Here is a 21,917-nt window from a genome sequence, read left to right as displayed (position 1 = left end):
TGAGTCGACGTGATCAAGCAGACGCCAGTTGAAAGGGAAAAAAATCGATATGTCTGTCCATCGCCCGACCACCGCCGGATCAACGCATAACGCCAGCGGGCCGCAGCCCGTCCTAGCAGCAGCAGCGGCGGCGGCCAGCCTGGGAACCAGCATGCGAAGTGGCGGCGGCAGCTGCCGCGCCGCGAGCGCATAAGCTGGGCAGCTTTAGAAACTGAGGGCCTCGTCAGGTGCCGCCACCACCGCTCCCAGCATGCCTCGCGCCTCACAATGGGGCTCCTATTCAAACACCAGTAGCGGCGGCAGTTTGGGCTACCGCTGGGCTTCGCCGCTGCGTCCGACTACTCGGCCCCTGCGCGAGGAGAGCTGACTCACACTTCGCGCGGCTGCTTTGCATTCGCCCGACGCCTTGCGGACGCACGCCGCAGTGCTGACAGTGCGCGCGATCGCCGGCACTCCGCTTGACGGCCAGCTTGCCGCGACAGTCTTCCCGCTCGGATCGTCGGACCGATTTCAGGTGAGTGTTGTATGAATACACGCAGGGCTTCGTGTTGTGTATTCGCGCCCGAGTGTTTGGCGATCGGGCTGCACAAAGAGCGAACGCGCACCGATATCAGCAGCCGCACCGCCACTCGCACGCAGCCACCACGATTTGGTGGCGTCGGTCGGCCGAGAAGCCAAGCCGCGATAGCAGAAACGTGTGCGTGACGGCGAAAAAAAATATACATATATAGGAGGGGGGGGGAGGAAGTGGCGAACTTGTCAACTTGTTTTGTCTTCTTTTTCGCGGGAGCCCGCGAGTGCCAGGTGGTGCGCGTTGTTTGGAAGGCCGGCACTTTTGTATAGGCGCGCCTTCTTGAGGGGGAGAGGAGGCATCCGACGCGCCTCGTACACACCGCGAAAGTTACCACCTGTCTGAATAGGCTGGCGCTTGGGCAACAGCAGCGCTGCGAGCGAGTCCGTCTTTCGAACTCAGACGCGGCCCTGCTTTCGTGAGGCGTCTTTTGAGCGTCCTCGAAAACTTTCTCAGGCTCCCACCTCAACTTGAGAAACTTTTCGTGGCGTCTTCGTTTGTCTGTCACATTTTCGCTACCTAAAGCGACAGTTTTGTTCCGACAGTTTTATTATTATACGACTATAGGAGCGGTGATAGCAGATGATGCTGTTATATTGAAATGATCATTTCGTGCGATTATGTCAAGCTGTCAGCCAGCATGTCGAAGTACATCTAACGTTTAGTATTCACAATCTGCGGATATTTACCTCGTCAAACAAGGTGTGATCAACATTTTTTACGCAAAAACTCGCCGAGTTGCCTGTCCGCCAAGACATCTCTATAAGATGTTGAATAGTTTCGAAAAATAGTCAGTCTACCGAAAAGTGTTCGCGTTGAGCAGCCAAAATGTCAACATATATTAGCCTGTCAGAATGTCAGTTTTTTCCGTATACAATGAAATCTTAAACCATGCAATTGAAACTTCCTTTTGGCTATCGCCTAGACGTTAGCGCATAAGTGTATCCTTGTTCTATGCTGCAAGTGGGCATTTCAATTAAGCTACCGGGGAATAAAAAAATAACTATCAACGTTGACTTCGCGGTTCCGCTGTGCCGATACAGGAGAGATGGTTGCACCGTCTAGGACTTAGTGAAGTTGATGGCACACCAACCGTTGAGTACAGTAATGTGATTTGCCATGTTAGTATTAGGTATTTATTAGTTGACATAATCATGTTGACATACCCATTCGGCACCACATGCTCCGTGTCTGACGCTTACTAGTTATGTAAACTTGTGCGCATAATTCAAAGAAAAGTTATCGGGTACGCGGCGTTACAGCATGATGGTAAAATGAATCTAACACTGCAAAAACTCCGCGAGCTACAGTGCGAAAAAGAAGCCGCAGTATTGTTTGATAGGGGACATTAAAGCGGCATTATAAACTGAGGGTGATCATGTGGAGGTTGTAACGTTTACCGAAAGTTTATACAAATCGGGAGAAATATGTAGGAACTTGTATACGGACAAGACAGATGCCAGTGTAGGTCGTATATGTACTACAAGGGTGATGCTATACGAAACGCGAACAGGTCGCCATCTACGCGCTGTTCGCGTTTCATGTTTCATTCCATGGTCCCTATATATATATATATATATATATATATATATATATATATATATATATATATATATATATATATATATATATATATATATATATATATATATATATATATATATATATATATATGACAGATGGTGACAGACAGTTGGCACACACTGCGAAAGTTTTGAAGTTTAAATACCTTTCAGCAGCTGTTTCAGTATCTCAAATCTTTTTCTTCAGATCAGGCAGTGCCCACCTTTTTCTTTCGGTCTTCTTTTGACACTACGATGTGTTTACCCTAAAGATTATAGTTTACAGTTACGTTATTCGGAACCATCTTCGCTCGTAATTGAACCAGCCGAGTGCCGTTGAATGCTGCCGAATTTTTGTTTTTTTTTTTATTTTTTTTGCTCCACACGCGTTCTTATATAACTGCAGGAGCAAGCTTCGACCTAAAAAGAAGTCTGGCGGCTCGTCGGCGACGTCGCGTGTGTCACGCTTCCTACAATTGTATAAGGAGACGGCCATGATTACGGCTCTGCGCGCTAGCCTTTCAGAGCGTCTGAAAAATGCGCTTGAAAAGGCAGAGGGCGCTGTGAATTCCTCTTAGCGCGTTATTCATGCCTGTGTGTAAGCATGCGCCATACATGTAAATCTCTCTATAAAGGAGGAAGCCTGCCCTGCCGTGGCGGTCTAGTGGCTAAGCAACTCGGCTGCTGAGCCGCAGCAGGTCGCGGGATGGAATCCCGGCTGCGGAGGCTGCATTTCCGATGGAGGCGGAAATGTTGTAGGCCCGTGTGCTCAGATTTGGGTGCTCGTTAAAGAGCCCAAGTGGTCGAAATTTCCGGAACCCTCCACTACGACGTGGTGGTTTTGGGACGTTAAACCCCACATATCAATCAAAGTAGGAAGCCTCTATAGTAGTTGTTTCGTTTCGTGAATATATATATATATATATATATATATATATATATATATATATATATATATATATATATATATATATATATATATATATATATATATATATATATATATATATATATATATATATATATATATATATATATATGAAGTTTGAAGTAAATAATATGCACCACGGCCACCTGTCATCGCCGTGAAAGCATCAGTAGGAGTGAAACTGAGATTAGATACGAATGGCTCACTGTATGAAGAAAGAGTTTGTACCAACCATACACGTTCAGACGGCCACAAATAAACAAATGAATAGAATTGATGGCCAGGTGAACTGAGTTAATGAAATAGGGAACAAAAGTAGTTGTGTGGAGCATTTTCGGGAGTCGAAAATGCTGTAGGCCCGTGTGCTCAGGTTTGGATGCACGTTAAAAAACCCCAGGTGGTCGTAGTTTTCGGAGCCCTCCCCTACACGAAGTCTCTCATAATCATATTGTTGTTTTGGGACATTGAACCCCACATATCAATGAAATCAGTGGTTGTGTGGAAAAAAATAAAACGCGAAATCTTGAAATGAGGCGCAATTAAACCACGTTAGGTAGTGGAAGGCAGACTAGTAAGAATGCATGCGTGTTAGTTTATTCCAAACTTAACAGTATTGAACTTGATGAGAAACTATTCGCCGCATTCCCGTCCATGGTATGAGCGGAAACCGGATTCCAGCGTCGTTATCTTAATTTTATGAAAAGATTGACCACCTCACGTGTTCTATAAAATGTTTGAAGAATTTTGTTTCGTCCCTCTTGATTGAATTCTTTTGGCTGCTACAGGAAACGTGTGCAGCTTATGGCTTAACAAATGTATACAAGGCAGGGCGACTTGGTGAATCGTATACGCACAATACGCTCTGGACAAAAATTAAAGGAGGCTCCTCGGAATACGGCGAGCCTCTACTGCCTATAGTGACACAACATACCTTACATTTCTGCACACAACAATAATATTGCCTAAGAGATTAAAGGCGCTTGGATCACTCCGAATTCGAAGCTGAAAGACCGGTTTCTTTCTCACCTCAGCTGCAGTGTGTCTAGAGGTGATATCTCCTCCTCACCATTTATTTCTATTAAAGACATGGCGACAACGTTAGTATACTAAGCGTCGAGCTTACCAGGGTTTCGCGCCGTTTGTCTACACGCCTGACGTAGGTTGCGCCGTCGATGCACTAAACGTAGCGAGATCAGTTGGTAGCGCTCGATATATCGGAGTAAGACAAGGGTTAACGGGGTGTGCAACTGCATGGCAGGTTGTGGTACTGACAACTGATTCTTCTCATATATGTACAGACAAATCGACAGCTCAAACTCTGGCGATATTACGTGAATCGCCTGCTGGCGTCACAAAGTGATGCCAGCAGCTGATTCACATGACTTGGTGGTCGCATTTTAATGGAAGCGCAATATTAGAGGTTGGTATAGACGGTTTCAAAGTTGCAAGCGTTGTACCCCGAATAACTTCCGATCACCTCATTTACCAGCTCCTAACGTCGAAAGTGAAAGCACGTTTTCAAGTTCTTTTAAAGGGCGAGAAAAGTCTCTGTTTTGTTTTTCCCATAAAAGGAACGTGCGTGAAGTACACGGGGATCTTTTATAATTTTTATGTAGCGCAAAAGAACATTTATTTGAATATATTTTGCCAAGTAAAGGAAGGAAACTGCACAAAATCAGCGGGATATTTTCTAAAGCTCTTGTTCTCCACCGATGCTATTGAGGCACATCGGTGGACAAAACCGGAGGTCGTCAAGGGCCTGTGTTTGTAAACAGTAAACGAGGCTATACCGTGCGTTTTCTGTGCTTATAAAGAACCAAAGGTGTTCGCTTCGACGCGGAAGTTGTCGAACATCGAACATCGTGAACCGACCAACTATAACATTCAATGCACAGCGAATAAAGATGCTGCGTGTCTTTCACGGACGCCATCCACGTACTCGACCGTTCGAAATTCTACCAAGCAAAGCTCTTTTAACTGCATGCACTTTCGAGGTACACCAGCATGAAACAAGTGTCACATTGTCATGTCTTAAAAGGAATAATACGCGTTTTAATAGTTGTGCCTCGGACCGTCACCATTTCGTGGTGTAATACCGCCCTTTTTTTTCGTTCTTTTACATATCGGTGACATTCGCGCAGAGGAGTGTAAGCAGTCGTCCTCTCGGTTCGCTGCCTGTGAGAGTACACGATTTTTACTGCTATATTGTTGTGGTATCTGTATCGATATCAGCAGCTCCTTGTTGTGCACAGGTATTCTCCTGCGCAAAGCTCGCCCAGCTGTTGTGTATACTTCTCAGAAGCTGTAGTTTATATGAAGACGCAGCTCCATGGTCAGGTGCAGTGGCGGTATCTCGCAATCTTGTAACCGACCTCAAATAAGCTATCTCGCTTGCGAAGAAGGGACACTGTAAATGAAGAAACAAAAAAATAAATTGACATGACATCACAACGCAGCCAACGTAGGGTGATTGCCACATTACATTTTGAAGTCCTTCCATGCTGCATTAGAGGGTGAGTTCAGCGAAAGGTTATCCTACACCGCTTCTAATCGTTTACGACATTCCGTGCCGCCGAGTGACCGGTACTACGGATCACGGTGGAGTATACCAACCTATAGTAATGAAGGGCAAATGTGATGCGAGAGAACTACTTCATATTACTGGCACGTCCCTCTGTTGTCGCAGAAATTGAGCATCACAGATTGCGGTCAGTTGGCATCATGGCATCGGAATCTAAGTAGTTCGCACTACAAGGTGACACTTATGCTCAAAGTCTGTGTATTGACTTGCGATGCACAACGATCCGCAGGTGATGTGCATGAGTTACTCTCGGCTCCCTCACATTCGCACAAGAAGTGGCATTCATCGCTTGAAGCGCCTTTACGATGTCCTTTACTGGAAAACACTAAATTAATAACGTTACTCTTATGGTAATACGAGAGTGCTGTTTGAATGTGGGGAAATTACAGGTGTTATTGTTGATGTCGGGTGATTAGTACCAGCATCGCTGAGCTTTATCTTGCATGGCACCTAACTAACCGGCGCTTCGTTCTACAAGGGCAAGCAGGGTTTCTTTCGGTTCATTGCGCAGTTGGGGGCCTGGATTGAACTATCTTGCGCGACCACATTGTCACAGTTTCGCTCAACACACAATGTGACAGCAGAAAGCAGGACGTTTACGAAATGGTCATCTATTCGCCAAAGGAGTATTGTGCGCCTCCTGAGAAAGAAAAAAAGAAAGAAAGAAAGAAAGAAAGAAAGAAAGAAAGAAAGAAAGGAAGTTTGCTGCCCTGTACTTAAAGAAGAGAGGGGAAAGGGGGGTATTAAGCCCAGTAAATTCATGCGTGCTACACACCGCATGATTGTGTGGTTTGCACCGACTGCCTTTGTTTGCATAGAGCTCCCCCACATCCTATCTCGGCGTCCTCTTCGCCGCCTCGCGCCGAAGAATGGGTAACTACACAGCACTTGGATAAAAATGTGTTAAGTTACACAGACACCGGGTTAGGTTTCTCTAAATGCAATGCTACACGAGATTTTCAGCTGCCAGAGTTGCGCAGTACCCAGCTGCAAGCTGCGCAGTAACTCAAAAGGAGGCCTCAACGCCATATGCCATCGGCTGGTTTGTAACGCTTCGCGATTAAGTATTAAACGAGCAACAATATATAGTTGCTCGTTTATAGCCATGCTGGCAGGTCCTTTCGCTCCTCTCTGTCGCGTCCCTTCCTTTGGGAGAAGCGCCCTAATGGACGCGGTGATTTCGCGTCGGCGTTGCCGGTGGCCCTTCTGTGCCGGCTGGCAGAACGATTGGTGCTTTTCCGGGCGCAGCGTAGCGGCGGATAATCCGTTCAGCTATGCAGCGTGGGCGGCAATCAAGCGAAGGGCGCCGCCGCGCCGCTCTGCAAAAGCACTCAGCTGCGACACGTACCGCCACTGCACGAAGTGGTCGCCACTGCAGTCTATCGCTAATGCTCAATCACCGCAGTATGAGTGGTAAAAAAAAAAGAGAAAACTTGTTTAGGACAGCGTTGTGCCAAGTTCTCGTATGTGTGTTACAGCGTTCTGTAGAAACTGATGTACAGCCCATTCCAGAACAATGGTGCGTGTATATGCAAGGAGCTATTCTAACCTTCCTTCACGTCGAGTACAGGCTTTCGTACCCCTTCGACGCAGTGCAGTTGACTTATGTCGCTGTAGATCATCATTATCAGCTTGACTGCGCCCACTGCAAGGCAAGAAGTCTCTCCCATCATCCGCCAATCAACCCGCGGTCTTGTGCTTTCTGCTTTTACTTCATACCTGCAAACTTGTTAATCTCATCGGCCCACCTAACTTTCTGTTTTCCCTGCAAGCGTTTGCCTTCCCTGGGAATCCTGTTGGTTACGACAGGCTAAAACCCATTATTCAGCAGCCCGATCGCAATGCACTTTACGTTTGTTAATTGGCGATTTCCTTGACTGTTCACATCTGCAGTGTATAAACCACTGCTGCCTAAATAAGTGATGACGATAGCGTGTTACACATCGCGTCTCTCGCCTTTTCGCCTTATAAAGGGTGCACCAGCTATCTTCAGCTTTAGTTTAAAAATATGCCGACACACGCAATGACGACGCGATCAAATGCGTGTTGCTGACTATTACCTGGAGAGAGATAGACTATTCTTTGTGTTCTTAATAACTTCCTTGTTAGGTCACTTTTATTAACTAACTTTTTAAGCAACGAAAATGGGTCGGACATCCCAATGTAAAAGTTGTTTGTTGGTTTGCAAAGCGTCCGATTAGACAGTTCCTATCGAGCTTTATATCGATTAATTTATGTGTTTTCTTACCAACTGCAAATGCCCGCGAAATTCAGAAAATATGACGTGACAAGCCCGCTCGCGCGCCAGTGCGCACGATTATTCTAGTGCCCCCGTACGTTCTGCATACAAACGACCATAACATTAGCCTGATTGTGCTGCGTCGACAGGACCGCAACGATGGTGGTCGCTTTGCGATGAACACTTTCAGCTATCGGCCACAAAATTGACTAACACTGTGACTGCTTACCACTGTCATGAACCGGTGCGAGGGAAGTGTATCGTTCGTACTAGGAACGTTAGGAAGCCATAGAGATATATACTATATAAAGAGTGGCTACTGAAGCCTTTTCGGAGCCCAGCCAAAAAGGGTCTGACCGAACGCGAGATGGCGCACCCATGTGCGATTTTACTCTCTTAATAAGATATGTAACAGCTGCTCCAAGAAGACAATGAATACCCAAGATTGTCATCAATTTTTTGCAGAAAAATAAATCTTAATAATTTGTGCAATTTTCCATATCAGCTCTACATCGTGTCCCGCTGACGACGTTTAATGCCTTACAACAAAAAATAAAAAAGTCTGACTTGAAAGTGTTGTCTTGCTGCGTTTGTTTTGCACAAAGAGGCACATTTATGTGGTTTATATGTACTGCACATGCATTCCCTTTCTGGAAACATGTGTGTATAGCCAAGTGGTGAAGACACTCGCTTTCGAAGCATCAGGTTACGGGTTCAAATCCCAGTGTCGGGGAAAAAAGATTCTTAATTTATGCTGAACACATTATCGGGTCTGAGCAGCCACTCGTGGCGCTGAAAGCAGCGCAGAAGCTTGACCGCAGGGCCCTGCGGGAGTGTCCGCTCTTTATGCAAGTATCTTTCTCTATGAGGGAGCACCAGAGTCACGGTGCAGTGGGTTTGTCACGTGGTATTTTTTTTAAAGACGATAGTCTTTCTTGGGATACTTCGGCGCAAAAACTTTAGTCTGTCTGTCTGTCTGTCTGTCTGTACATTTGTCTCTTTGTCCGCCCTAACGATACGCCAAACAGCATCAAACGCTACTCCAAACGGCCAACCCTATCTGCAGCGCCCACCAATATTGCTCAAGTTTCAGCGTTCAAAATTGTGCGATTGTCAATAAAAAAGCGATCATTTCGCATTTCTGAGGCACCATAACGACACGTCAATATTTTGTATGTGTGCCTTCATACTATAGAAGGCATACATAAGTAATTCTGAGGACCATAGCGCTTATCTCACTGCGCTGACAATGCAATGCGATACTCAAAAAGGCAAGTGTTTTCAACGCTTTGTTAAGACGACATGACACGGTGGTGGCACCTTCCCGTCGCTTTGCGTTCTACACCTTATTGCCTCCATGACGGGCACGCACGCCTTCCTTCGTTTTCGAAGATAACTGCCAGATAGCGTTCATTTCTGACGTGCCTCGATGCGCTTGTTTGCATTCGCTGCATGGATCGAGACTCTCTAACGCCGCGCCTCCAGAATGCAATTCACCAATTTTCTCGCACAGAACATCAAGTAAACGTTTTGTTCACACTCTCCAGACGCAAGATTATCGTCTTTCGATGACATTTGCAGTGAAACATGCAGATATGGGGCCAATTTTTTTTTATTTCTTGGGCATATAAATTTAGCAAAAAGCATTAATAATTAACAGATATAAAGTTCGAAACTGTCTAATCAAACGTTTTGCAAACCAATCTACAACTTTCTCATTGAAATTTTCGACTCATGTTCGTTGCTTCAGAAGTCGTTTATTTAAAAGGGTCTAATTAAACAAGTGGTCCGAACACAAAGAAATAGTCTGACTCACTCCAGGCAACGGTCGGCAACATGCATTTCGTCACGTCGTAATTGCGTGTGTCGGCATATTTTTAAACTTTGGCTACAGATAGCTGGGGCACTATATATTATATTGTGCGTACTTCGGCGTCCGCTTTCTTCAAGTATCTACGTTACAGGATGGTTTTCGTTTAAATGGCCGGTATCGGGGTAAGTGTTTAAGCGCAGCGTTCATCGAACGAGCTCCACGAGTACCCTATTTTTTTTACCTTTTTGTTGTTAAAGTGACTCAGCATATGCTAAAACCTATTACTTTTAAAGCTGTTACTGCGTTTTGAGACTCAAGTACCTCAGTAGCGTCCACAGGTCCCGAACGGAGGTGCATCGGGGCCTCCATGACGGAGGGAGTCAGGGATGAGAGGTTCAACAAAAATGGATTTATTTACACTATGCGCAAAAGGTAATGATGGTTCTGATGTCACCTTTGGTTATACCAAAACACCAACATTCAGATATTACGAAAGCATAATCAGGTTTGAACAGAATAACGATGCTGCAAGTCAGTGCTGGTCAGAGTGATCACCCAACAATCTCCTGACTGGGAAGATGATGATGATGATGTACTGTGGCTAACCTTTGGGTGTCTGCCCAGATGTAGCATGACTGTATCCTAGCTGGATGAAAAAGGGAAAGGACAAGGGTTAAAACGAAAGGAAGGTAGGGGGTGGGGGAGCGTTGCTGTCAACGTCGCACGAGCGTCCACCACATTCGTAGCCAGGCCTGCACAACCGATGCTGCATGGTTGCTCTGATTGCAACAATGATTGTTGGGGTTTAACGTCCCAATTATTTGATTATCATAGACGCCGTATTGAAGGGTTCTCGAAAGTGAGACCGCCTGGGGTTCTTCAACGTGCACCAAAGTACACGAGCACCTAGCATTTGCGCCTCCTGCAGGCCCTGAGGTAGTGGGATTTGACCCGCTACCTCCTGGCCTGCAGCCGAGCGCCATTACTACTACAAATAATCGTGGTGGGTGTTGCTCTGATTGTCCTCCGCAAACGCAAATTCCAGCAAAAGTGTGGTGCCATCTCTCGGCTGTGTCTGTCGACTAACGTCCCTAACACGGCCGGACAAGGGGAGCGGCACGCGCGCACTCTCTCAAAGCCTGCGCAGCCAAAGAGGGAACAATAGTGCAAGCGGATGGATGGATGAATGGATGGATGGATATGGCTGTACCCTTTAGATCGGGCGGTGGCTAGCGCCACCAAGCCGTAATACTTAATGAACCCAAAACTATATTTATTTTTTTTCCTTAAAAATTGAGTTTGAGGATTCGTACTTTGCAGTGAAGAGTTTAATTTAATTTTCACTCGTGCCTTGACTTTAGCCACCAATCAGATAACCTCCTTCTAGTTAAGTCTACCCGCTTAAAGTTTATTTTGCTCTCCCGGTCCCTAAACCCCAGTGCTTTGAAAAACTCTGCGCCATCATCCTGAACTATAGGGTGAAGTCCTTTACAGAACATTATCAAGTGTTCGGCAGTTTCTTCTTCCTCTCCACACGCACTGCATACTGTGTCTACCCCTTCGTATTTGGCCCGATATGTCTTGGTTCGCAGTACTCCCGTCCTGGCCTCAAACAGTAGAGAACTATACCCCGAGTATTATCATAGATCCTTTCCTTGGCAATTTCCTGCTTAAAAGTTCGATAGATCTCTAGTGCGGACTTCTTAATCATGCTCATTCTCCACATGTCATTCTCCGTTTCCTTCACTTTCTTCTTAACCGCTAGTTCTTTTTGGTTTGGCCACCTGCTGTTTTCTAAGTATTTACCAGTCAACTTCCTGGTTCGCTTCCTCCATTTTGTATCGACATTCTTCATGTACAAGTAGCTGAAAACCTTCCTAGCCCAACGCTCTTCCCCCATTTCTCTCAATCGCTTCTCAAATCTTATCTTGCTGCTAGCTTCCCTGCCCTCAAATGATGTCCATCCCATATCACCTTGTACTCCCTGATTTAGTGTATTCCCGTGACCTCCTAAAGCAAGCCTACCTATTCCACGTTGCTTAATTTCTAATCTTGCTTGAACTTCTCATCTGATGCACAAGACCGCATTGCCGAACGTCAGCCCAGGAACCATGACCCCTTTCCATATTCCTCTCACAACATCATACCTATTGTAATTCCGAGAGTTGGGCCGCAGTGCCATGAACTAGCGGTGGTAAACCTGGAAACTAGACACGAAGCGCAGGCCTCAGTCGACGCCTCACTTCTGACCAGCCGCACGTGTTTGGATTTCAATCGCGGAAGAAGCACGCGCACGTTAATCATATAATAAAAATAGTTGTTTATCGTTCGATAACCTCCAAAGACGAGTATCTGTGACTTAAAGGGGCCCTCTAACGCTTCAAAACATCGGTGTCGACTGCATAGCTTGTAGCGGGGCGCCAGAACTTCTGCGAGCGGAAATGACGCCGGAAGGTTGCCGCCATATTATTGGTTAAATCTAACGTTAAGTGTGATCGCGGCATTGCATCAAAATAGGAAATACTATTGAATTTGTTTTTTATTCGTATAATTTTTCACTCAAAGCGACAGAGAATAAAGCTCTCCGACTTTTCCACCTTGAAAACTACAAAGCTGGTTATAGAATGCACCGAACGCCATGTGCTGGAGGAAACGCGTCGGCGACGCTCCGGGCGGCGTTATTTGAAGAAGCTAAAAGAAACAACATACGTCATTTCGAAAAAAGTTATGTCAGTAAAGCTACAAAACATTAAAGAAGCGTTCGCGAGTTCGCTCGTTTAGCATGTGTCGTTCCCTATTCAAGTACCACATTGTTTGTTACCATCGCAACGGCGTCTTTAATGCGCTGAACGTAACAGGCAATATGTCATGCGAGCTTCCTGTACGGTAGGGCTTTCAGTTCATTTGATTGGGCAGCCTTTCGACGTCAGAGGGCGAGGGAAACACGGTAAGGTGAGCCCGGGAAAATTAAGTTGAGGGTAAGCATTCATTTCATTGTATTTTGATATCCTACGCTGAATAACTTTGCACTGCGTGGCCCTATCGCTGCCGTTCTTGCGGCACTCATCTCTTAAGCCGTCGGTGTATGCAATCATCTAGAAAAACATGTAAAACTATGAAGTCGTGAAAAGTGTAAAGGGCCCCTTTAATCTCCAATAAAGTTTGCCTTGAAATCGAGGCTTACAAAACAAAAGACTAGTAACAGAAGGACGCACTTTGAGCACTATCTGACCAGAAAAGGGTGAACCGCTAAACTGAGCGTAACTTCCTGGTTTTTAGCAAGTTTTAGCGAGGGTTGGGCCGCAGTGCCATCAAGTAGCGGCGTTGAAAGGTGAGAACTAGACACGAAGCACAGGCCGTGAGAGAGTGCGCGCGTGCCGCTCCTCTAGTCTGGTCGTGCCCTATAAATTTTTCACTTTCGCAATAAAAAAGTTTAAAACAATTCTAGGGATATTGTGGCGATAGTACTTCTTACCACTGGCGACTGACAGTTGCGGCGGATGTTCTCCTCACTTCATAGTGGCCGTCCAAATTGTTTGTTTGTTGTCGAATCACTCAGTCTCAGGCTTTCCTAGGCGGCTTTGACATGATAGTTTCAGATTTGGGGACTCGAGACACTGGGTCGACAAAACTACGCAGGGTAGGCTGCTCTTGTGTCCCGACGAGCAACAGTTTGAGAGTTGGGTGAAACGTAGGTGATGCTGAGTCAAACGCACGGAGGGCCACACGAAGGGATATTAAAATTACATGAGATCTTGGTTTGGGTGACGCTGCATCGTGGGCCACCAAGCGTATGGGTCGTCTCGCTGTCGACCCAAGATGCCTTGGGGACCTACGCTAGTTCTCGATTTTTCCATTTTGGGACAACATGAACGCAAGAGCCCAAGAGGTGCCTAGGTTCTGCGCATGCGCCCTAGTGGCTTGCAAATTTTTGGGGGGCCCAGGCTTCTTAATGCCCCAATTCTAACCCTCGGCTCCCCTGCCCACACCTAAGGTTTGTGGGAATCGAGGGTGCTTTCTCCTTTGGTAGCTCGTGCCCCAGCTTGCTCGAGTGCTGGGAACATGCATGACCACCGTGGTTTCGCTACCAAGCCTTTGTGTGTGTGTGTGTGTGTGTGTGTGTGTGTGTGTGTGTGTGTGTGTGTGTGTGTGTGTGTGTGTGTGTGTGTGTGTGTGTGTGTGTGTGTGTGTGTGTGTGTGTGTGTGTGTGTGTGTGTGTGTGTGTTTGTGGGAGCTGTGCGTTGGTTTTCTCTGCATGGGATGCGTGTCCGAACTAGCCCGGAGAACGCGCATCCCCCTTACGTCACGCTAGCACGGGTCACGGTGCTCCGCCGATCCTCATTGACCACCCGTGACAGGCCTTCTCTGGTAACTTGTCCTCGGCCGGGGCTCGCCCGCTACCTGGCAGATGCAGGCCGGCACGAGAGGTAGACAAGCTGCTCTACAGGCGGCCTCTCGTGCGCGTGCTCAGCTGCGGCCCTTTGTGCGGTAGTTCTAGCGCCTGCCGGCAAGCGTACACTCGGTCGGTCTTGCCCCGCAAGCCCGTGACCATCGCACTGTGCTGTATTTTGGGTAAATAACCCGTGTTGGTTGGCGGCCTGCCCCGAGTGCCTTCTCTGTGCCGTATTGGAGAGTCGACGAACCCGGCCGTAGCGCCTTTGTACGCAATGGCAGTTCAGATTGTCGCGTCCCTTCCCGGTCGCTTTATAAGGTACGCCTTTCGCAAACCTATCTCCACATAACTGGCGCCCAACGTCGCTCGATTCCCACTGATTCCAGCGTAGTCACGGTCGGCAACGGCCGGCCGGAAGGCGTGCGTTGGCAGACTGGCTGTGGGTCGGCTTCTCATTGACCGCAGTGTCGTTCTGTCTAGGGTTATCGGTGGGCTGTTGAACACAGCGACTATGAACTTTCCTCCAAGGTGCAGGAACAAAAGAGCGTTGTTTGCAGAATCAACCTGTTGTCTGACACTTGGTTCATTTGCCTGATGTCAATCAAGTCGGCGTTTCACCCATTCATCCCCTTTCGGACAGGGCCTGTGGCTGGCCTGGGGAAACTGAATATCCTCGCCTCGGTTAGCATCATGCACTGCCGTGGTGGTCTAGTTGCTGAGGTACACAGCTGCTGACCCGCAGGTAGCGGGGTCGAATCTCGGCTGCGGTGGCTGCATTTTCGATGGAGGCGAAAATGCTGTAGGCCCGTGTGCTCAGATTTGGACGCACGTTAAAGAACTCCAGGTGGTCGGAATTCCCGGAGCCCTCCAATACGGCGTCTCTCATAATCATATGGTGGTTTTGGGACGTTAAACCCTACATATCAATCAATCGATCGGTTCGCATTGTGTTGTGATCTATGAGCTAACTGTGCACTTCTAACTGTGCATATGTGCTTCAAGAGTCACACTGCCACGTCAGTAATATTTTTAACTACCACGGCAATTGTTATGGTCGAAACAATATGTGAAAATGCAATCAGGAACTAAATCAGGGAAGCGGTAGTGAGGAAGCGGGATGTGTTGCGTTTACGGAGAGTGTATGCGTGACAAGCCAGCCGTGAGATTCCGTTTATATGAGACGTTTCTCTTTATTGTAATGACGCGCTATTAAAGAACCCCTGGTGGTCGAAATTTCCGGAGCCCTCCACTACGGCGTCTCTCATAATCATATGGCGGTTTTGGGACGTTAAACCCACATATCTAATGTCGCGGTACCACTCTCAACTTTCTAAATGCCGTCTAGTTGTGAAGGAAAAATGTCTTATTGCGTTCTGATATGCTGAAACGGCTAAGACTGTTCTTAAAATCAGTAAACAATCACAGCATGCAAGGGGAGGGGGGGGGGGGCGAGAGACAGGTTGAAATTATTTCATCAAGACCTTTGCGCCGCTAGGCCCGCATGGCTAGCCAACAGGAACCCTGTGTACGCGTGGGCCTTATCGGAAAGCGCCCGTATATGGCGAATGGGTTTATACGAACGCAGTAGTTAACTACATGTTTGAGTTTGCCAGCATTATCCTCAAGAGGCATCCATGCTGCATTAGTCAAGTTTCTTTTCCCGCCGTGGTGGACTAGTGGCTAAAATACTCAGCTGCTGACCCGCAGGTCGTGGGATAGAATCCTGGCTGTGGCGGCTGCATTTTAGATGGAGGCGAAAATGCTGTAGGGCTGTGTGCTCAGAATTGGGTGCACTTTAAAGAACCCCAGGTGGCCAAAATTTCTGGAGCGCTCCACTACGGCGTCTCTTATGATCATATGGTGGTTTTGGGGCGTTAAACCCCACATATCAATCAATCAGTCGAGTTTCTTTTAACAGAGACAAGTTATTATTCTAGCTGAGATCCCGGGACAGCGTGGACAAGGTTGATGTTGTAACAATCCAGGCTTGCAAATGATGAGGGATGATGTATGCTTTGCAAAGAAACAAAGGAAATGTGCGAAAAGGACGCCAACATCTGTTCAGCAAAACGACCTAGATGCATGCATGTCAAACAAGCGTAGCGTGCTTCACTGTACGCGTCAGAGGGCGAAGTATCGTGCACACTTGATCGTCCAGTCACAGCACACAAGACATTTGTGCTGTTGCTCATGCCCACACGAAAAGAAAACTTGCAGGACGCTTAAGCATGACTTTATCGAGAGGGCAACGTGACAGCGTTATCGGGCACCGTTCGCATCGCGTCCACGGTTGCTTACCATGCTTCGCTTCTCAGCGGACGCTTCAAGCCTGCGGTGAACGCAGAAACGTCTGTGCGCGTGACATTGGCCATGGTGAAGCCTCATAGGAAGTCTATTGCAAGCACAGGCGTGTGGTACCCACTACGCCATAATTCATCATTTTTAGTACCAGCCAATTATACCCACTGCGTGTCTGTTAGGAAATACGCGTTCCCCTGTAGCTGTACACTATGTGAGCTGAATTGTGTGCAGCATGCGACATAGCGAAAAAAAAAACGTACGGTGGCATGCTGGAGCCACAGCCACCTAATTACTCGTGCGGTGCTTTACCATTAATTAAGCTGCCGTGGTGTCCTTCCTTCCGTCAACGTTCTTAGGTGTTTGTTTATGTGTGAGCTGCCGTGGTAGCAGAAGGAACTTGTCGGAGTGTTCTGCAACGACAGTTGAATAAAAACTATTGCCGACTGGTTGTGGCTTTAGTGTACGGCTCTATATACGCGGTCGTGTTTTAGAACACTTGGGTACATTCTTCAGCTGCTGTTAGGATGCAGCCGCGGCAACTACTAGGACAGCTGGGGACGATAATGCACCACGCTCACACTGGTGTCTTTCCAGTATACCCTGATGCCCTGGCATGCAATTTCAGGTTTTCGCACTAATCGGCAACCCGGATAATTGATCAGTTTTTATAACAAGAGCCGTTTTCAAGACTATATTAATCAATCAGTTTCAATTATTCAATCAATCGTTCAATCAATCAATCAATTTATTATTCGTAACGAAAATGGAGTACAATAGGTAATGTTTATACAGTTCGAACCCCGGAACTCAGCAGAGGTTGTGGAAAGGGTCCCTTTGACAAATATTGTTTTTTTTTTCAATTCTGGGTACAAGTATTCTATATATAGGTGTATACGGAACAAGACAAATAATTATACAATGCAAAACGAAACTATAAACTATGAAGTATGTAAAAAATATAAAAATAATAAAAATCATGAAACAAACATCCTGTACGTACGTGAATGCGAAACAAAAGGAATCGTTATGCAGTGGGTAAAAGTAAACTATGCACAACGTAAAAGAAAACAACATCGAAAACAAAACAAAAAACAAAAGGCTGAATTGTACATAAAACAGAATAAACAAGTTTTTTTTATTAGAAATTGTAGAGGAAATAGTGACGCAGTGAGAGTTACAAATGCTGAATGGGTGATGATTTCTGTAGGAAGGGCATTGCAAAGATTGGCTGCAGCATTTATTAAAGAAAATCATTCATAATTTGTGCGTGCACGTAAAATTGCTAACAGCGTTAACGAAGAGGAACGTGTTGGATAATGCGTTAAGTGTTGATAAAGTTCAACTGGTGGACTGTGTATAATAAGCACACAAATCCGACTGGTATACGTTCGTGTCGCCACAGTACAGTATAGAAAGCCGCAATGTCGTCCTCGAAAGGCGGTTTTCAAAGAAATCGGCGAAGCTTGCGCCATAGTTCCTCAATATTCCGCGAAGCCCTACAAGTGTTGTTGAATTGGCGAAACTGGGTGATTCTGAAGACTAATGTGATTGCTTCTAGATTAATTCTATCGGCCTTAGCTAGGTGATACAGATGCTTTCTAGGTTCCTTGTGGGATCATTGCTATGCTTTGACTATAGGTGATGCCAGGTGTACGTTGATTTTCTACGAGAAGAAGTTCTAGTTAAACTACCGGCAGTCATGCAGATACGACACGAATGTCCAAACTTGAAAGAGACAGAAACTCACGCTTAAACCAAGCGCTCGCACGTCGTAGTTGGCGTAGGCCTTCCACAAATTCGAGGTCTTCCCTAAGCCGATATCGCCTTTCCCGCTCCCAATCGCTGTACGATGTACTTGAGGTGCCCCGCCTCGGTGGTCTATTGGCTAAGGTACTCGGCTGCTGACCCGAAGGTCGCGGAATCGAATCCCGACTGCGGCGGCTGCATTTCCGATGGAGGCAGAAATGTTGTAGGCCCGTGTGCTCAGATTTGGGTGCACGTTAAAAAAACCCAGGTGGTCGAAATTTCTAGAGCCCTCCACTACGGCGTCTCTCATAATCATATGGTGGATTTGGGATGTTAAGCCCCACATATCGATCAATCAATCTTTGATTTGCGTAAGTTTTTGATTTGCTCCATTCTCCATCACGCGTGGTCTTTATCTGTCAGGAAGTGATAGAACGATACGTTGCCATCTTTTCACCACGATGCTACACATAACAACAAACTGCAATGGTCTCGGGACATCGCTTTCTTCTTTTTCGGGCTTGCGCTAGTGGCATGGCGAAAAAAAAAAAGGGAACTATGCGGCTGCTTTTCAACACGTACAACGTGGTAACATGTCTCATTTCAAGGTTGACCCTGTTAGCGCCGTTTCCAAGCCCGGCCACTAGGTGCCGAGCGCTCAGTTGGAATAGCGAATAGGCTGCTCAAGCTCCTGACACACCACGTGAGAGCCCGAAACTGCCTCAAGGGGTTGCCCTGCAGAGCCAAAAATTAGAGGACCCCAAAGCTTCGCCTTGACGAGTTGAACGCGATAATGACATCCTGTTCCTAGTGCGTATTTCAACCACTTGGTGCATGAAACCTTTTCGAATTCGCTGTGCACCCACAATAAGTGGCCTGAAGGGAATAGGTGCAGTAGCGTGTGTGCCTGTTGTTGTGAGGTACCGGCTTTCAACGACGGAGCCATTATGATAATCATATATTGTGACGCCCGTTGGATATGGACGTTTGTACCACGTATTATTACTGCAATATTTCGTGTTACATTGTGAAGCATGTATACAGAACGCGTGTGTTTGTGAAGCATGAGAGCTACTTCCACTGCCTTTCAAAGAAGAGGAAATTCTTTTCACTGTTTTCACTAGCAGAGGCGTAGTCGTGTGGTAGAACATTCGCTTGCCACGCAAACGACCCGGGTTAGATCCCCATTCGGACCCAAACAGCCATGATTCGGTCGCCACTGTGCTCCATGATGTTTTTATAATTTATAAATTTTATTTGAATCGTTCTCGGTTTGTCCGTCACGCGTGACATGATGATTTTTGGCTCACAACCAACGACACTGACGCCGACACCGGAATTTGTGCGAAACGAGCTCTTCAACGCTATATCCTTAAAAACCGGCTGTTCGCGCGCTCTACACCGGCCTGGCCGTGGCTGTGCATATCCTATTCAAAGCTTAATTCAGTCCTTCCACCAACTTCATTACTGTTTTGTGACACGTTCTGGCTGTTCGTGTGCGCCTCTAAAGCAAATCTATTGGTGAACACAGTGTGTCACTCAGAACATGATTGTCGTGCAAAAATCCATTCTTTTGTTTTTTGCTTCTTGACGCAGCCCTAACGCTTGAAAGTTTCATTTCCAGCTAATCTTGTGCGAACAGTTGCATCGGTACACTGCATTCAGATTGTGTGACTGTCTACTGGCCTCTTGTGCGCTACGCGCATCTAATTCTTGCGGCCTCTTATTTTTCCACTCCCCTTTGCCTTTTCACCCGGCGTCGAGTAGCCAACCGAACTGATGTCTGGTTAACCTCGGTGCCTTCACTCTTTTCTATTCCTTCCTTTCCTAATTGTTGTGGCTCTTGTAAAAAACAAATATATGGTCTGAAATATGCGCATAAGCCTCACCTATTTGGACAACGGCACTGGCGATTATTTTCTTTTTACGAGATTTTTCTCATTCTTTCGTTCTGCTGGGTTCTCTGTGATTGCTTCAGCGAATGGGAAAAAAAGCGCATTTTGTGTAGTTCGCCCATATTCTTGATACGTTCCTGATCTTCGCGACTGCCCGACTTTGAGCGCTTCCATGCACTTCGCTGAACATGCTGCCTTTGGTTTTGTGTCCCTCTCTGTAGTCAGGCGGTATATTTTGCCTGCTCCTCCAATTGGGTGCCGTCGTAAGCTTTCTTTTTTTCTTTTTAATACCTCTCTGCCATTTCGTGTCTGCTTGCCCTGACGGCCACCGGACCTTGCATCGCCTTTTTCTGATTGCGTTTTGTGCTGCACAATATGCTTTGCAATACTGCCAGCTAGCGTAACGAGCTGTTTCTGGCGAGACGCGATATCCCGAGAGTGGGCCCAGCCGCAAGTCCTTCGTCTCGAGCGCTGCAAATCGAACAGGGGGCGACACGATTCGAGGGGCCAACTTTTTGCTCACCATGGCGGGTTCTCGCCGAGGGCCCCCGGGTCAGAGAGAGGCTTTTCAGTGCAGCCATGCGCGTTTTTGCCGCAGGAAGGCCCTGCTCTTCACGTTGCACTTGCGCAAGGAAAAGGAGGAGAAGTGGGGGTAAGGGGTGCAATAAGAAAAAAATACTAAAGAAAGCGTGGTGCCACCGCGCCGTTGGCGCTAGAATGATTCCGGAGCTGCGTCGCTCTTTCGTTTTGTGCTCTGGCTCTTGGCTTTTTTGAAGCGAGTGCCGTGAACAGGCGATCGATGCTGGAGGCTTGGAAACTAAGCCCCGTGTCTCGAACTGGCGGGCGCGCATGCTGAGGCCCGCCGCCGGCGCTCTCGTTATCCAGCGCCGCTGTGCCGCGCTCGGCCGCCGCAGGCAGCGTGGGGAAGCGCGGGGGGTGCGCCCTTCCTTCGCGCGGATCCTGCGGTCTCTGGCCTCTCTCCTCCCGGATCGCGCCGCTATCGCCGTCCCGCGCAGCACGAGCTTTCTTTGCTGCCAGCAGAGACAGTTTCCGCCGCCTGGTTTACACGGGGCGGGCTCCGTGCCCCTCGCGGATCCCATGCGCGGACCCGCGGGCTGGCTGTATATATTTTTTTTTTTTCATCTGTCTGTTCATGTCGCGACGCCTCGCATCGTCACCAAGTTTCACGGTTTCTATACAGTTGCCCGTGGCGGCAACAACGACGCCTCAGACGGAAACGCGTCTTCTCTTTCCCGTCAACCCTCCGACAATCACCGTCTCTGTCTGCCATTTTCTTTGTAGGTACTTGTTTCGGAACGGCGCGACATGCGTGGGATGAAGTGTTTGTACTCTCGAAAAATTCTGCTTATCGGTTACAGCATTCAGCTATGTGCGACGGACATCCGCAACGTAGGGAGCAATTGGAAAGACGTTTGGTGCCGTTCGTCACCCGTAACAAGCATAATTTTATGGAATATGAAGAAACTACCACCATTCCAAATCTCGTAGTAAACACTTCATGCTAACAATTCGTTTGTTGCGTGAAGTATACTTGATATTCCACATTTATTTTTCTCACTCCTCTCGCATCAACAACGAACATCAAGTCATCGTTTTCAACGTATACGGGCTATTGAAACACGCTACATTGAGGGCCATGTCTAATGAGCGAGCGCAGTGACATTGCAAGCTTCCCTGTGTCTTCTCCGAGCGACTGCCTGAAAATACATGCGCTTATTTTTGTTGTACTGTGTCGCTTAGTGCACTTCGACGCAACTGTAAAATTGAACATGGCGCTTGTGACATATTGAGAGCGTCGCAGTTTCGCAGCAGTCGATGGTATACAATAGGGTCATCTGAGAGTGTCGGTTTATCGTACGGAAATACC

The 21,917-nt window shown here is 47.1% G+C and overlaps 1 protein-coding gene across 7 annotated transcripts in view; it reads left to right on the top strand.

Moving 5' to 3' along the window:
- The first annotated feature begins 279 nt into the window (after nucleotides 1–279).
- The window catches only part of LOC119176250 (LIM domain-binding protein 2 Chi), a 366,067-nt gene continuing 344,429 nt past the window's right edge, over nucleotides 280–21,917 (top strand). For all 7 annotated transcript variants that reach the window (XM_037427445.2, XM_075877407.1, XM_075877405.1 and 4 more), the window contains exon 1: nucleotides 280–514. The gene's annotated coding sequence lies outside the window, so the exon portion shown is untranslated. The remainder of the gene's footprint in view (nucleotides 515–21,917) is intronic.

Source organism: Rhipicephalus microplus, chromosome X (assembly GCF_043290135.1).
Source record: "Rhipicephalus microplus isolate Deutch F79 chromosome X, USDA_Rmic, whole genome shotgun sequence".
NCBI classification, from domain to species: domain Eukaryota; kingdom Metazoa; phylum Arthropoda; class Arachnida; order Ixodida; family Ixodidae; genus Rhipicephalus; species Rhipicephalus microplus.
This window is presented reverse-complemented; position numbering and strand designations above follow the sequence as displayed.